This window comes from Euprymna scolopes, chromosome 32, assembly GCF_053919585.1.
Source record: "Euprymna scolopes isolate OS-2025 chromosome 32, ASM5391958v1, whole genome shotgun sequence".
Classification (NCBI taxonomy): Eukaryota; Metazoa; Mollusca; class Cephalopoda; order Sepiida; family Sepiolidae; genus Euprymna; species Euprymna scolopes.
In genome coordinates, this window is record NC_136513.1 from 25,131,023 (window position 1) to 25,148,051 (window position 17,029).

The 17,029-nt window shown below is 33.5% G+C and overlaps 1 long non-coding RNA gene across 1 annotated transcript in view; it reads left to right on the forward strand.

Moving 5' to 3' along the window:
• The first annotated feature begins 4,036 nt into the window (after nucleotides 1–4,036).
• The window catches only part of LOC145256104 (uncharacterized), a 241,024-nt gene continuing 228,031 nt past the window's right edge, over nucleotides 4,037–17,029 (forward strand). Inside the window, exon 1 of the long non-coding RNA XR_013863935.1 lies at nucleotides 4,037–4,216. This is a non-coding gene — a long non-coding RNA (uncharacterized LOC145256104). The remainder of the gene's footprint in view (nucleotides 4,217–17,029) is intronic.

The window sequence follows — 17,029 nt, forward strand, 5'->3', positions numbered from 1 at the left end:
AATCCTAAGCGTTGAAGCCAATCGGATCCATACCTTCCGACCCCATAAGCTTGGCAGGCGAGATGCGGGTAAATAGAGGCATTCTTAGTATTTGAATACGGTAAAAGAAGTAGTTAGGCTAGGGGTCAGATATTTTGGATTCAATAAGTCGGAATCAAAGTCACACATTATAGCTCCCGACTCTTTTACCGTAGCAGTTAGTAAACCCACTATATTGGAAGTTTATAAATGTTAAAACATACACAAAAGAATAAATACAATGCTGCTAAAAAAGAAGAATCAAGTTTACAAAAAAAAAAAACAGGGAAAGAACGGAAGGTAAAGAACGAGGAAACAAGGGGAAAAAAACCATCGAGGCCGCATTAAGGAATACAGAAGGACACTCGAAAACATTGAAAGGCATGAATAATCACGCATGAATACAGAAGAATACGTGTTAACATTCTAAGAGAAAGGTTGGTTGGTTGGTTGGTTAGTTTTGTTTTACGACATATCAACCCTTTTCGGGTTATTTAATGCCGAATCAAAAGATTTTGAAGATCATTTTTTTTAATAGAATATATTTGTTGTTTTCACGTCGGTTTCTATTTAACCCATAGTTCTACAGCATGTGCACTAGATGACCTCCATTTAGTTTTATTTTTTTGGGGGGTCACCCTTTATTTACTCAACCAATCTTAATTATTTTTTTTAACTTGGAAGTCAGCACTTATCAAGGCCAGAATGCCATTCAAGGATAATGGTTAATGAATGTAAGGTGGAAATGTAGTAATGGTGTAAATTGGGTATGGTTTGATGATTTATGAGGACGGCTCAAAAAGAACTTGTTTACATTGGATTTGAAAGTAATTATCTTGTATGAAACCGGGAGGCAGGACAGCGGAAAGGTGTTCAACAGGTTGGCAGTTCTGAAAAGGAAGCTTTGTTCAAGGAATCTGCGTTTATATTTAGAAACAGATAGAGAGTGGAGAAGTCGTATATAGTGGCTGTTAGCTAGTCGAATGTTTTTCTTTTTTTTTTTTTTTGAAAATTTTGCAAAGGGGAACCTTGGATTGGAGTTCAGTCGAGCTCTTTCAATTATCTTAGTAAATCCGAATTTTCTCATTTTTTTCAGGTTGAGAGTGAGGCATCCTAGTGGATGAAGCTATTTACTATATTCATACCGAGAGCTCTTTTTTTTAAATTCTAACCGTCTCTTTAAGTGCATTTGTTTGAATCTCTCTAGCACTTGAATCTGTGTGTATATTTGGAAGCTAGATTTTGAAATTCTTTTTCATGAGTTCAATTACTGCTATAATTATTGGAATGATAGGTATTTTCCTACGATTTAATTCTGTTTTCGTGTCGTTCACAAGACCTTCGTATTTTATTATATTTTCCCGCTCAGCTCTGTTTAGCATATCATCATTAGGAATACCAACTTCAACCAATCACTGCTTAGTTTTCCTTCTTGTCCCAGATCAATATTTCAGATTTAATAGCTTTGCTTTCAAGGAACATAACTGTAGGAATCATATAGTCAAAGTGTATGGTGCATGACTTATTTCCAACTGTTCTATCCAGAACTCGCTGCTGCATTTGGTATTCAAAATTATACAGATCGTCCAGTCAATACATTTACACACCTCATGGTTTTGCATTTTACAAGAAGCACAGCACAGCAAAACCTTACATGATGCCAGGTGGCTCGTTCTCTACATGTCTGTGCGGCAGAACCTGCATTTCTTGTTATTGCTGAAACCACTGAATATGAAAAGAAAATCATATTTTTGAATTTATGTTAAAATTACTTCATTTTGTTTTCTACATTTTGTTTTAATCATTATATTCTGACAATTCGGAATGTATTATATATATATGTTAAAGTTCATTTTCAAATATAATATTTTTTAAATGTACAAATAATAATATTGTTTCTTTTAAAATCAGTTTACGGATACGCCTTTATATATATATATATATATATATATATATATATATATATATATATATATATATATATATATAATAGCAGAACCTGTGGACATTCCACAGTAGATGGAAGTTTTATTTAAAACACATTAAAAATAAAAGGAATAAAACATAAAATAAAACGAATAACGACAAATTAAAAACAATTTTTATTAAATTCTCTTTTTGCATTTAAAGCTAAAAATAATTATTTTTGTTTTAAATTATATATTTTTTCAGTGAAGATCCTATAAGCAATACATTGTTTTGCTTTTCTTCTGGGTAGTTTTAATACAAATTGTAAAGGAATAGATGTCAATTCACTGACACACTTTTTTGTTTAATTTTTAAAAAGAAATTATCATAAAAAAATTACAGTCTTTTTTAAACATGGACCATTGTTTTTAAATTATAAAATAACATGGCTAATTTAAACCGTAAAAAGACAGCCATGACCTTTTTTGTAGGGGGGGGGTTGTAGACAGAATGATTTTAATAATTTTAACTGATAAAAAGCAACTATAGAGGGAGGCAATTCGTTTCTCATTAATTAATGCTTGCAATGATGATGTTTTTTTGTGACATCTAACGTCGGACAAGTTAATTAATATTTATCTATCTTTCTCTCTCTCTCTCACACACACATATATATATATATATATATATATATATATATATATATATATATATATATATATAAAGTAGTAGCGTTCGTGCGTTTGTGTGTATGTTTGTGTGTACAGCTCAAACCACTGAATCGATCAAAAGCAAACCGGGCATGATGATAGTCCTCCTATCTAGAAATGGTGCACATGTTATTCAACCTTAAGGTCACCGGTCCAGGTCATATCCTATGTATATATATATATATATATATATATATATATATATATATATATATATATATATATATACATATATATATACATATATATATATACACTTCTACAGCCTACACCATTGGACTAATCCAACCTGGCATGATTGTGGTCCCCCACTTAGGGATGGTGCACTCTATTTTTGAAGGTTAAGGTTAAAACCAATGCCATAGCTTATGTATATTTACTGTCTTACAGCCCACACCACTGGACTAATCATGGGGTTTTGCCACGTTTAACTTCTTTAGCAATAGTTGTTCTTACAAGATCCACTTACTGCAAGGGTGCCCGCGAAGTGGATACCCGAGTCTACAGCAAAGTCCTATGAAAAGCGCGAGTATCTTAAAATAAAATATAATTAAAAATGATTAAGTGCAATGAAAACAAGAAAAAGAATGAGCATTAGCGAAGACAACATCGAATTTAATGATTTTATAAAGTAAATAAACATTTTATTTCAGAATTAAAATACAATTTAAGACAATTCATTTCAGCAAAATATTATTTGAAAATGAAGAGAAATGGTTAACTTTAAAAATGAAATTTATTATTAAAATGGTGCATTAAATAAATAATACTTGTGTGTGTACTAAACTAAAACCCTGACAATATTTTCGTGCAAAAATAAACAAGAAAAATAATAAAAAGGCGGGAAATGTAATACGACGAGATTTCAAATATACTAAAACTGTTTACTTTCTATAGCTTTGAAAACAAGAATTATTTCAGATGTGTAAATATGCGCAATTTCCAATACTGTAATCGGCATATACAAAGACAAACACACCGAAAAATAGGTTTTAAATGCCGGTTTTCTCCAGCATTCGGATGCGAATCAAATCGGTGTAGCTGATCGGTCTTTAGTTTTATAGAATTAGCTTGGCTTCCAATCGGATAATTACCGGCTTAACTTAAAACACGATTTTAACAGAAAAAAATAGATTGCAAATGACACGAAAAATATCGTAATATAAAATTATATATTCCAGTTTAAAATGAAAGTGATTTGATCAAAAAAGGAAAAAAAAACAAAAACAAACATTCGTCACTATAACAGAGCGCAGACGTGCCTATTGCAGCAGCAGCAGCAGCAGTTGTTGTATGACAGCCAACGTATGCAAATGATTGAACCATATGTGATGTGACATCACAGCGAGAAAGAAAGAAAGAAAAATATTATAAAAAAGAAACCGTTGCCCGAGAAGGAAAGAAATAGACGTGTTACACACATGACCCGAGAGTGAAAAGGGGTGTCGTGTCGTAAACACGGCCGGACAAAGATAGAATACCACGTGTTCGACATGATTGATGCTTGTACGAAAAGATTTTTGAACAAGAGGCAAGGCGTTATTCTGGAAGTACCTGTTATGGTTTCAACTGAAAAAAAAGTGAGTCGATTTCTTTTCTTTGCGACTGTCTACATACGACATGTAGGTCTCAGTATGCACACGCAACGACTACGTTACATTACCTCCTGATTTGTTTTTTTATCACAATACGTTTATTAAATTGTATTGTATAAACCATAAACATCAAGTTTTCCTCCGTTTGTTTTTAACTCAGCATAGAAAACCACTATAAAATCATTCGTTGACATTTATACTGATGACACGACAATCTATGGGCACACACCAAAGGCCGTAAATGGTAATGTTCTCTCTGATATTCTCTTCTCCGATCCTGAGAGCGTGATACAGTGGGGAAAGAGGTGGCTGTTACATTTAATGCCTCTAAAACCAAGCTCATATCTTTACATTATCAAAGCTCTGATCCCCATCTTGAATCAATTGAAATGGATGGCTCTCGTCTTGGGGAGGCTCCATGTTTTTACAAGATTCTGTGTTTGACCTTACTCATGGTCTGAAATGGAATGCGTATATCAAGTCTGTTGCCGAGGTCTCTGAAAAAATGGTGGGATCCTTCTACTGCTCCAGAAGATATCTCAACCCTGATGCAATTCTCTATCTATATAAAAGCCAAGTACGTCAAAGGATGGAGTACTTCTGCTATATCTGGGCAGAAGTTACTAAAACGAGCCTATCCTGCCTTGACAGAGTACAAAATAGACTTCATGGCTTAGTGGGGGATTCCCGTTTCTCTTCCCTGACACATTTCCCCCACAGAAGAGACGTTGCGAGCCTGTCTTTGTTTTATCGTTATTTCCATGGCAAGTGCTTGTCTGAGCTCCAATCCATGGTCCCCCCTCACCAATCTTTCACAAAAAACACTCGTCTAGCTGAAACCACTGTCAATAATTTTTTACCACTCTTTATCTGTGCCCAAATCCAAACGTAGATTCCATGAACAAAGCTTCTTTCTTAGAAGTGCGCGCCTGTGGAACTCTCTTCCGTTTGCCCGTTTCCCACCTGACTACAACTTGGATGTCTTCAAGTCCAACATAAACAAATTCCTGATGAACCGCCCCCTTAAGTAAGACATTTTATCAAATCTCCAATACTAACGATTACTACAATAATATCCCATTGATTGCTGTACACGCAATAACCCTTTATCCCCGAGTGGCATAGATTAGTGGTGACCACCATTTTTTTTTTAATCCAAAAATGTTTGGTTTCGTTGCGGTTCTAAATGTTTACATTGAGTTTAACTTTCTTTTGAAAGAATGTGTTTGAGGATTAGTTTATTATAAAAAGTTACCAGGAGATGATTAGAGCTCAAAATTTAATTACACTGTTTCGTTTATTTGTCCACAAAGTCTACATATAGTGTGTACTGTAGTTGGGATATTCTTTAATATCCACATTTGGGCTACTTCGTCGAGGCGACCGAATGGATATATTTCTGTAGTTGTTGTTATGATGTGGCAGCCGAATTTCAAACTTCTTGTACTTTTTGTTAGTTTTGTTAATCTACTCCTAGCCGTGCATATTACTGTTACATACCGCAGGTGCGCGTAAGCAAATGCATGCAAAATGAAGTCAGCCATAAAGAAAAGGACTATATATATATATATATATATATATATATATATATATATATATATGTGTGTATATATAATATGTGTGTATATATATATATGTGTGTGCATATATATGTGTGTGCATATATATATGTGTGTATATGTATATATATGTGTGTATATATGTATATCTATGTATATGTGAGTGTGTGCGTATATATATGTGTGTGTATATATATGTGCATATATGTATATATATATGTGTATATATATGTATATATGTGTACATATGTATATATATATATATATATATCTATGTATATATGTATATATGTATGTGTATATATATGTATACATATATATATGTATATATATATGCATATATATGTATATATGTATACATATATGTATATATATGTGTGTGTGTGTGTGTGCAAAATCTTTACAAAGAAACCTCAACGAAAGAAACGATATACAAAGCAAATTAATAGAAAATTAGAATAACATTAATATAGACGATTCATATCGAACCAAAATACTAAATTATTATTTGAAAATAATATTTAAATGATAATTAAAATGCTGAAACATGTTTTCTGTGTGCCAATGCTACTCTTAAAAAAATATTCAATATTTTTCTCGTAAATTCTCAAAATTAGCCAGCAGACAAAATTAAATGTTTGATTTCAAGTGCCATAGAAACATGTAAAAGAACAACTATAGCGATTAAATTACTAGCTAATATTTTTGAGCTTCAATTTATGCACCCTTCATGACCTGCTTTTCACGAAAAACATTCGTTTAACTGAAACCACTATCAATAACTCTTACATTCTTTATCTGTGCCTAAACTTAAACGTAGATTCCATGGAAACATTTTTTTTGTTAGAACTGCATACATATGGAACTCTCTTCCAGCTGACTACAGTTTGATCGTCTTCAAGTCCAATGTAAACAAGTTCTTGATGAGTAATATAATTTACTAAATTTGTTAAGTAATCCAGTTCACCAAATTTCCATTACTAACGGTTACTACGATATTTGCCCATTAACTACTGTACATCATCAACCCTTATCTTTGAGTGGCCTTCGGGCTTTGATAAGTGGTGACTTCTTAGGAAAAATAAAAATAAAAGAAATCTATAGGATGCTGCAAAGGATGTCTAGGGTTGCTCGAAAATACGCTAAGATTTACCCCAGCGAATATTGCCAACCAAATGCTCCAATGGACTCCTGCTGGAAAAGATAAAACAGAAATAAGAAAAGTCAACTGGAACTAGACAATCGAGAGGGATTGGATTGCAAAGCAAATGGATTCAGATAAAAATAATGGTTTAATTTGAGGTCATTATGCGTGGCAAAATGCGAGGATTCTTAAATCAACAATTTAGGTCTTTAAGTCCAGATATTTCTTATTTGTAAGTAATCTCACATCACAACATTTTTTTCTTAATTTATTTCTGTTTAAACAAAAAATGGTTCAATTCAGACATATTCTATCCCATTCGATAGTTCAGTTCTGATTTAAATTTTCACCTCGCTGACATTATATAATTACGAGACTCAGGATATTTAAGGCAAGAACTCATCACCGAAGTGTGTAATAGAGGTCGCTGGAAGAAAACATAAAATAAAATACTGAGAAAAAATTGACAACCGAAAACAGTCCTAGTATAAGAAGGCGTGTGATGACAGAAGCAGAAGCTGTTCGTTTGGAGAGTACCCATGGTAATTATTCATTTCTATGCGAACAAAATAAGACACGGTTCGATTTCAGGCTAAGTTATCAGTTTGCTAACATTTTAATTAATGAAAACAATGAGTATTATTATTCAATTCCTCATTTTGGCATTCGACTTTATTTATAAAATAATTCTTTTTATTCCATTTCCTTTTACATGCTTACACATTATATAGAAAGTATGTTTGTGGGCATTGTTCTTTTTTCCTATATATATAATATATATAATATATATATATAATATATATATATTATATATATAATATACACGTATATTATATATTATATATGCATAATATATATATATATATATTATGTATATATATAATACATAGATATGTATACACACGCATATATATACAGATTAAGATGCATATTCGGAAAAAAACAAGGATAAAAAGTGCTCAGTACATTTGTAGAGCTAAATATGTTTTTTTTTTAATTATTATTTCAACCTGGAGTGTATTAACATAAACGATTGCAAGCTGTTTCAATAGACAGGATAAAGATTTGTCGTCTATATCATCAGAGGATTAAAGTTAAAATCATAAACACATTCTAACCTCATTCAACCTTAAATCACGCACAACAGAAAGGATTACAAACAGCGATCTGGAATTTGTAACATAATAACAGTGAGAAAACGCCAACTACCGAAAACATCAGCAGTAGAGTGGCGTTACATAAAAGTAATATAATAATCGAGAAAAAAAAAACAGGCTCCTATACGTTTCGCAACTTGTACATGTACGCAGTGGAAACAACTTCAGAACAATCCCGATTTTTCAACCCGATAATTACATTAACACCTTCATAGAGGAAAAATATCGTATAACAAAAGTCACCACTGCATTGAACAAAACTTAGTAATAACGAACAAAATGCAAAACACATACATGCACGCGCTTGCGTATTTATGTGTATATCTCCATAAACAAATCAGAAGAAGCACACGCGCGCACACAAAATTTTTGTTTTTGTAATGTAAAACATTACATAGCATCAGCTAACTTAACTATTAGATTAACAACGTAAAGGAACTACCAGTGGGCTATACTTACGCTGGAAAAAAACTTCAATTTAAAAAACACATTTTACTTCGTGAGAATGACATTAATTTTCAGAATGGCGTTTCCAAACCTATCTTTTACCACAAAATATATGATAATGTCGTAACAACCACTAGAAACGCATTATGATTATTCACATGACTGATACATACATAAAGAATTAAAACAATGCAAATGAAAATATCAATAGTGAACTAAGAATATATATATATATATATATATATATATATATATATATATGTACATTTTATTTTTTATTCCCGTTTTAAACATATCAATAGTGAACTAAGAATATATATATATATATATATATATATATATATAGATATATAGATATATATATATATGTGTGTGCGCGCGCGTGTGTACATTTTATTTTTTTTATTCCCGTTTTATCTGTTCAGTTACATATATTTCGGTTGCCGGACCATATTTACGATCCAGCAACCTCGTCAGACCTTACAAAAATGGCTATTAGTATTTGGAAGAACGATTTTAAAAGAAATGCGAGAGTAAAAAAAAAGAAAGAAGGGAAGAGAAAATAAGGGGAGACGGAGACCAACAATAATTAAGTTTTTAAGTTTAAAATACATTAGATTGTAGTGTGGGGGGTAAGTAATTTCAGCTAGGTATGTATGAAGATATACTGAACTAGGGAGGGGGAGATAAAAGGGAGAGGTAAGGGGAGGAGAGGGGAGGAATTTCAATTTGGGGTTTTAAGATTTGGCTGTTTATATTAAGATTGTTTAGCTATATACTGGAGTATATGAATTGATGGGGGAGAGGAGGAGAGAAAGAGGGAGAGAGAGAGAGAGAGGGAGAGAGAAAGGATTAGTGTGCGTGTCACATGCGTTTGGCAAGAGGTCATTCTCGAACGCTCGCACTGGACACAGTAAGTCCAAACGTACCTTCGACAATGAATTGTTTTAGGCAGTTAAGAGTGAATACACATGCATACACGCAGACATATATACACATATAAATGTATGCATATATATATATACATATATATATACATAAATACACATGTATATAAAATATATCAACATACATACACACAACCACATACGCACATACAAATATATACACAATGTACGTGGAAACATACATGCCTATAAATGCACACACCTGCACACACCCATATGTACGTAAACACACACACACGTATACATATATATATACATATATACATATATATACACATATATACCAACGTATATATGCACACAGATACACATACTTACATACATATATCCAATAAGACATTGATGTATATATACAAACATACCCACACATGTACACATACATTCATACACTTATATATTAGCATACATATACATAAATATATACATACATATAAAGACACACACATATACATAGCTATGTGTCTGTTTATACTAAGTAAATAAAGTAAAGTTAGGGTAAATAGATAAAAATTATAGTGAATAATGGGAGTTTAGGTAAACGCATGATAAAATGTTACAATACATGTTACTGCTTTAATACTAAGGGGTCTGTATGGATTTGTCTGCCTCATTATGAGGGGATTAAGCTATATTGGCTTGTAGAAAATAAAATATAGCTTACCCCCCCATAATGAGCATTTTCATGATTTAACCCACATAATCCCCTTCCTCTTACTAAAAAAAGAACTTTGAGACATTGTCTGAGTGGTTATTTCATTACAAACACACCAATCAAATAACTCACATTTCATCATTTTTCATAATTCTTGGATATGTTACTTATTTGGACAATAATTGTTCATGATTTAAACGACATAATCGATCCATCTTCCTATATTGGGTATTCTGTTAGCACAAATATCCACCTATCTAATCCGATCCCAGGTATTATGCTAGGAAACATCACATCTATCTCATCCAATACCAGGCAACGTCGAATTTTTTGCTAGTACATATATCGACCTTTTTATACAATCCCTGGCGACGCTGGGTATTCTGCTAGTACAAATATCCACCTATGTTATCCGATCGCAGGCGGCACCTGGTATTCTGCTAGGAAACATTCTGCCTATTTCATCAAATCACCGGCAACACCGGGCATTTTGCTAGTACATATATCCACCTATGTCATCCAAATCTGGGCGACGCTGGGAATTTTGCTAGTGCATATATCCACCTATCTAGTCCGATCCCAGTCGACGCCGGGTATTCTGCTAGGGAAACATTTCACCTAATTCTTCCAATCCCGGGTGACGCGGGTTATTCTGCTAGTGCATATAACCCGCACATATCATCCAATTCCGGGCTACGCCGGGTATTATGCTAGTACATATATCAACGTATGTCATCCAAAACTACGTCCAAGAGAGGGCACTCGCATATTATAACAATGATTATATATTAATCTAATGGTATTTGACAATGAAGTTACATCCAAGGGAGATCACTTGCATATTATAACAATGTATATTATTCCATTGGTATCCGACAATGAAGATAATCCAATGGAGGTCACTTGCATATTATAACAATGAGTGTATATTATTCTAATGGTAATCGACAATGAAGCTATATCCAAGGTAGGTCACTTGCATATAATAACAATGATTGTATATTATTCTACTGGTATTCGACAATGAAGCTACATCCAAGGGAGGTCACTTGCATATTATAACAATGATTGCATATTATTCTAATGGTATTCAACAATGAAGCTACATCAAAGGGAGGTCACTTGCATATTATAACAATGATTGCATATTATTCTAATGGTATTCAACAATGAAGCTACATCAAAGGTAGATCACTTAGATGTTATAGCAATGATTGTATATTAATCTAATTGTATTCGACAATGAAGCTACATCCAAGTGAGGTCACTCGCATATAATAACAATGATTGTACATTATTATAATGGTATTCGACAATGAAGATACATCCAACGGTGGCCACTCGTATATTATAACAATAGTTGTATATTATTCGAATGGTATACAACAATGAAGCTACATCCAAGAGAGGTCACTTGCGTATTATAAAAAATGGTTATATATTATGCTAGTGGTATTCGATAATGAAGCTACATAAATGGGAGGCCACTTGCATATTATAACAATGCTTGTCTATAATCTAATTGTATTCGACAATTGACCTACATCCACGGGAGGTCACTCGCATATTATAACAATGATTGTACATTATTCTAATGGTGTTCGACAACGAAGCTTCATACATAAAAAACATAACCTTCCAATAATAAGAATGGCTGTCGGAATAATAATGTTTTTTATTTCAGTATTTGTAATCAGCAGTTTAGCGATGTGTGATGTTTGGAATATGACATCTAGTTTCAATTTAGTATACTAAAAATGTATAATATGCATCTTTTTTTACTTGGTCTTTTGGCTAAGATCAAAGTGTAGTATCTGTTCTTAGAATGAAAGCGGTTTCATCTTTCGCTCCCTTCCCACTAAGAAAATAAGGAGGAGGTCATGATAAGGATGGCCTTCTAAATAATAATGTTTTTAGTTCGGATGTGATTTTTGGAATATGACATCTTGTCTCAATTTAATATTCGATAAATATAAATTATGCATCTTTTTAATATAGAAGATAATAGTCGGTAGGAAATTAAGCTGTATACGACGGTTACTTGGTCTTTTGGCTAAGATCAAAGTGTAGTATCTGTTCTTAGAATTCCAGCGGTTCCATCTTTCGCCTCCCTCTAAAGAGAAATAGTGTTACTAATATTAAAAAGAAAATGGCGTTTGTTTTTTTGTTTTTTTTGTACACACAGCGATCGCTTATTACTTTTAAGCGTATCTTTTTTACTTGACATTTTTGTTTGTTATTTTTTGTTTAACTCCCGTGTCTAACTATTTTTAACCCGCTAATAACTTTGATAACATTTTCATAACGTGTAAGTTAATATTTTAATTTGTATGATACTCGCATTTTTACCGATAAGAATCTCTTATTATATGCACTGTTTTGTATACAGACCGCCATTACGGCTTGCTGACGTCAGATAACATGACATGACTCAGCGTTTTTTCAATTACGTATGAATATCATTAGATTATTATTTATTACTACATAAATACATAGGAAAAATAAAAAAATGTCACTTTTTGCCCCCCCCCTGCAGAAAAACGGCCAGCTGACCAATTAGTGATGACCGTTGGGTACAAAATTTCGATATTTTTCGTACGGAGAGTCGGCTTTAATATGATACAAAATTTGTGAATTTTGCTTGTGTCTGGCGAAGGTTTTTAGCGGAATACAACACACAAACACACACCCACTCATTTTTGCTTTATATATATATATATATATATATATATATATATATATATATATATATATATATATATATATATATATAGATTTAACCGAGAATTTTTCATAAGTCTTGGTTTCGTTTTCAATTGAAACTGATGCACGCAAGTCATATAAATATATTGTTTATTTTTGAACTCGCACCTTATAATAATCACTAAAACATTAATTTTATAATAATATATAGGAACCTTGCAAGAATTATAATATCATAATAATGCGTACTTTACAATCCGGCTAGGCTGAGGGTTCGTGCTACCGTAGATAAATAGTTTTGTAGTTTTAACAAAAAAGTTGCAATAATATCAAAGCGTCTCCATTTACGCTGAACATTTACAGAATGCTAATATTCAATATATTACATATGAATGAGTCCCCTGTGGAATTTCCACATGCCCCACTTGTTTTAAATAATTCCGTAGTTTATTAGTTATTTCATGGGATGATCATCTTTAGTTAATGCTTACGTGCAATTATATTCATGTAATATATGCTTTAAAAAGTCAACACGAACTTCTTCCTATATATATTTATTAAAAAGAAATTCACATTTCATCCATGTTTAATAGGGCGGGGGAGACAATATAAACATGATATATTATATATAATGTAAGATTAATCAAGTTAACTAAATAAATTATAATAAAATAATTATTATCACGTTTGAACGTTCCAATATTATCTTCCTTGGGCTGATTAAAAGTTTAGCTAGAAAAGGTTTTGTTTGGGATGGAAAAGAGTTTAAAATTTATAGAATGAAAAACAACATATTTTTCATAGGGAACACGATAAACAGTTCAAGTATATTAAAATAATATATAGCGGGAAAATTCTAACCATATAAAATTCCTCTTTTTCTATTATTTTTTCTCTTTATGTTTTTCACTTTTTTTTTCGTTTTCCTTTTCTTTTATTTTTCTGATGTTTTCTTTAGTGTCCAAAACATTAAACGGACAATTTATAAAATTTTATGATTTGAATATCAAGTTGATCACAAAAACGTGATTTGAACATTATCCTCTAATATATCTATATGATTCCAATTCCGGTTAAAAAAACGGCCAAGTATAGACTGAAGAGAGCTGGATATGCGTACCTAAAACGGTCCCCTATTATCACGTCTGAACCCGACGGTACCGATCACTTATCCCATCTAAATTATATATATATATATATATATATATATATATATATATATATATATATATATATATATATATACTTGATTGATTTGGATTGATAGAGCTTAAAATAGTCACGTGTTGGACGCATGCCTGAGTCTGAGCAAACTCGTCACGACGTGTGGACAGGACGGTCTATTTACGTCGTCCACGTGCGCTGTTTGTTTGCACACGGTGTTCAATTCTTTTGCTCAGAAAAGGAGTAGTATGTTGAATGAAAGACCAGCTCCTTTTGTTTGTTTGTTTGTTTGTTTGTGAAATGATGAGAGCTATAAAAAACCGTCAAGGGAGAAAATTGAAGACCATCTTTGAGATATACGATCCGTTTCTTTCCCTTTATTCTTTGATTCGAGTTATTAGATTTTGTTGATATTGTTATCGATTATAATTGGCCCAAGACTTTGTAAATAAAGTAATGGAGCATTGTTTAGTGCCTGTCAGCGTTTGTGTGAAACATAACTAGTTTTATTAGCCTCGCCCACTTTCAACGCGATCGTTCGAACCCGACGTTTGATTGGTTATATTCTAGCAACAATAAAAGGCTGTGATGCCACAACACATCCAGTTAGTTGTTGCTTAAATGCAATATTAAAATTCAATATACGATTAATTAGAATATTATATATCTTAATCAAGCTTTGCAAATTACCACATAATTGTTTTCTATGGTATATTTTTAATTGTTGATTTTCGTAGATGTTTTTTCTACGAAGGAGTTAGCACTTATCAAGAGCCGGAAACCACTCGACAACAAGACTTTCTTAATGTACTATAGTCATTAGGACCACAGTGATGTAATCATAAGTAGAAGAAATTAAGCATAATGTGATTACTTAAGGGAACAACTAAACAACGACCTGTAAAGTAGGTTAGCGGAAGAGAGTTCCACAGGCGAACGTAGAAAGTAGCTTTGTTCATGGAATCAATGTTTAGGTGTAGGAACATATAGAGAGTGCGGGAAATTATTGATATAGGTTTCAGCTAGATGAAGGTTTTGTCTGAACGTTTGGCAAGTGTCGACCATAGATTAGAGCTCAGAAAGCCACTTGCCATAAAAATAACGATAGACCAGATACAAGCTAGCAACTTTTCTTCTGGGAAAAGACGTTGAAGGCGAAAGAAAAAGGCATCACTTACTTACTTACGAATTCGGTTGTTAACTCTTCAAGACCGAATAGGATGGACAGCTCCTGCCCAGCTGTGACAATAGTAGTCATCTTTGGACGCACTCGGCCTTTATACAAGAACTGCTTCAGCAGTGAGATATCTGCTAAGCACCATTTTCCCAGTATCCCGGGCAATGGATTTGATGTACGTGTTCCATTTCAGATCAAGAGTAAAGGTCAGACCTAGAAATTTGTCAAAACACGGAGCCTCCTCGAAAGAAGAGCCATTCATTTCGATTAATACCATACATGGATCAGTGTTGATTATATAAAGATGGAATCTTGGTTTTAGATGTATTAAAATTAACTAGCCACCTCTTTCTCAATTGCACCACGTTATCAAGATCAGAGGAGAGAGACCTTGGTCGTTCACTGCAGTTGAAATGTTGTCATAGATAGTAGTGTTGTCAACATAAATGTCTACAAATGCTCCTAGCATGTGATTAGGGATATCATTGATGTAGATCAAGAAAAGAGTTAGGCCCAGCATTAATACTGTGAGCTTCTGATTTCTGCTAATCAAACACTACTCTTATGAACCTATCGCAGAGAAATTGTTTAATAATTGAAAAGATATTTCGAGCTATACCGTAGGTGGAGATCTTATGGAGTAGACCTTTATGCCATACCCTATCAAAAGCCTTTGATATGTCAAGGGCAATTGCCCTAGAAAGGAAGCTTTCGTTTAAAGATTCGCTAAACCTATGAGATATAACTGTTACCACAGCTGCTTTATATTAAGCAAAACAGGAACCATATTGCATGTCATTGAGGAGGTTATTTTTGCGGAGGTGGTTGACTACTTCTCTGTTTAGCACCGATTCTAGCAACATACTCATGACGCATAGGATACTGCTTGGTCGGTATTGAGAGGGAGCTGATCGATCACCTGAATTTTTCAATACAAGACATACTGACGAGATTTTCTAGAGTGTTGGGAAGCATTTCTCCTACGAATTTATTAATAGTGTTTAACTATATAGCATAATGTACATAAGGCGTGCAATAAGTAATGTCTCCGACCAACTTCCCATAGGAGTAGAGCAACGAAACTTGGCACAGTTATTAGTGTTTCTCTACATAGGAAGCACCCATATTAATGCATTTTTCCCATCGTTTGATGCAGCTCTAGAGACCGTTTTTGTAGAACACTCCAGGTTGGTCCTCCAACCATGACGTGACTTCAGAAATCAAAGCTGCATCATCTGGGAAACGCTTTCCTTTCAAAAACAACTTCATAGCTGGGAAGAGGTGAAAGTCAGCGGGTGCATGGCCAGGAGAGTAGGCACGATGTGAGAGGAATTCATAAACAAACGTTCGTGCTTCTGATCTGGCGACATGTGAATTGTGGACCGGAGCGTTGTCCCGCTGGAGAAGGGTACCTTTGCTGATCTTGCCCCGTCTCTTGATTTTGATAGCTTCCCTCAATTTCCTCAAAACTGAAGCATAATAGGCTACTGTAATTGTGGTACCCTTTGCCAGGAAATCTGTAATCACTACTCTGTCCTGGTCCCAGAAGACTGTGAGCATGACCTTGCCAGAGGAGGGCTTCACCCTTGCCTTCTTTGGAGGTGGTGAGCCCAAGTGCTTCCACGGTATTGGCTGTGATTTGATCTCTGGGTCATAGTGATGGACCCAGATTTAATCCTGTGTAATCAGTCTTTTGAAAAATTTTGACTCGTCTTCTTGGCACCTCAAATTACCCCTCGAGCACTCGGTGCGTTCTCGCTTCTGGAATGGTGTGAGCAACCTGTGAATCCATCTGGCAGACACCTTATGCATATGCAAATGATCGTGAATGAGAGTTTCCACAGACCC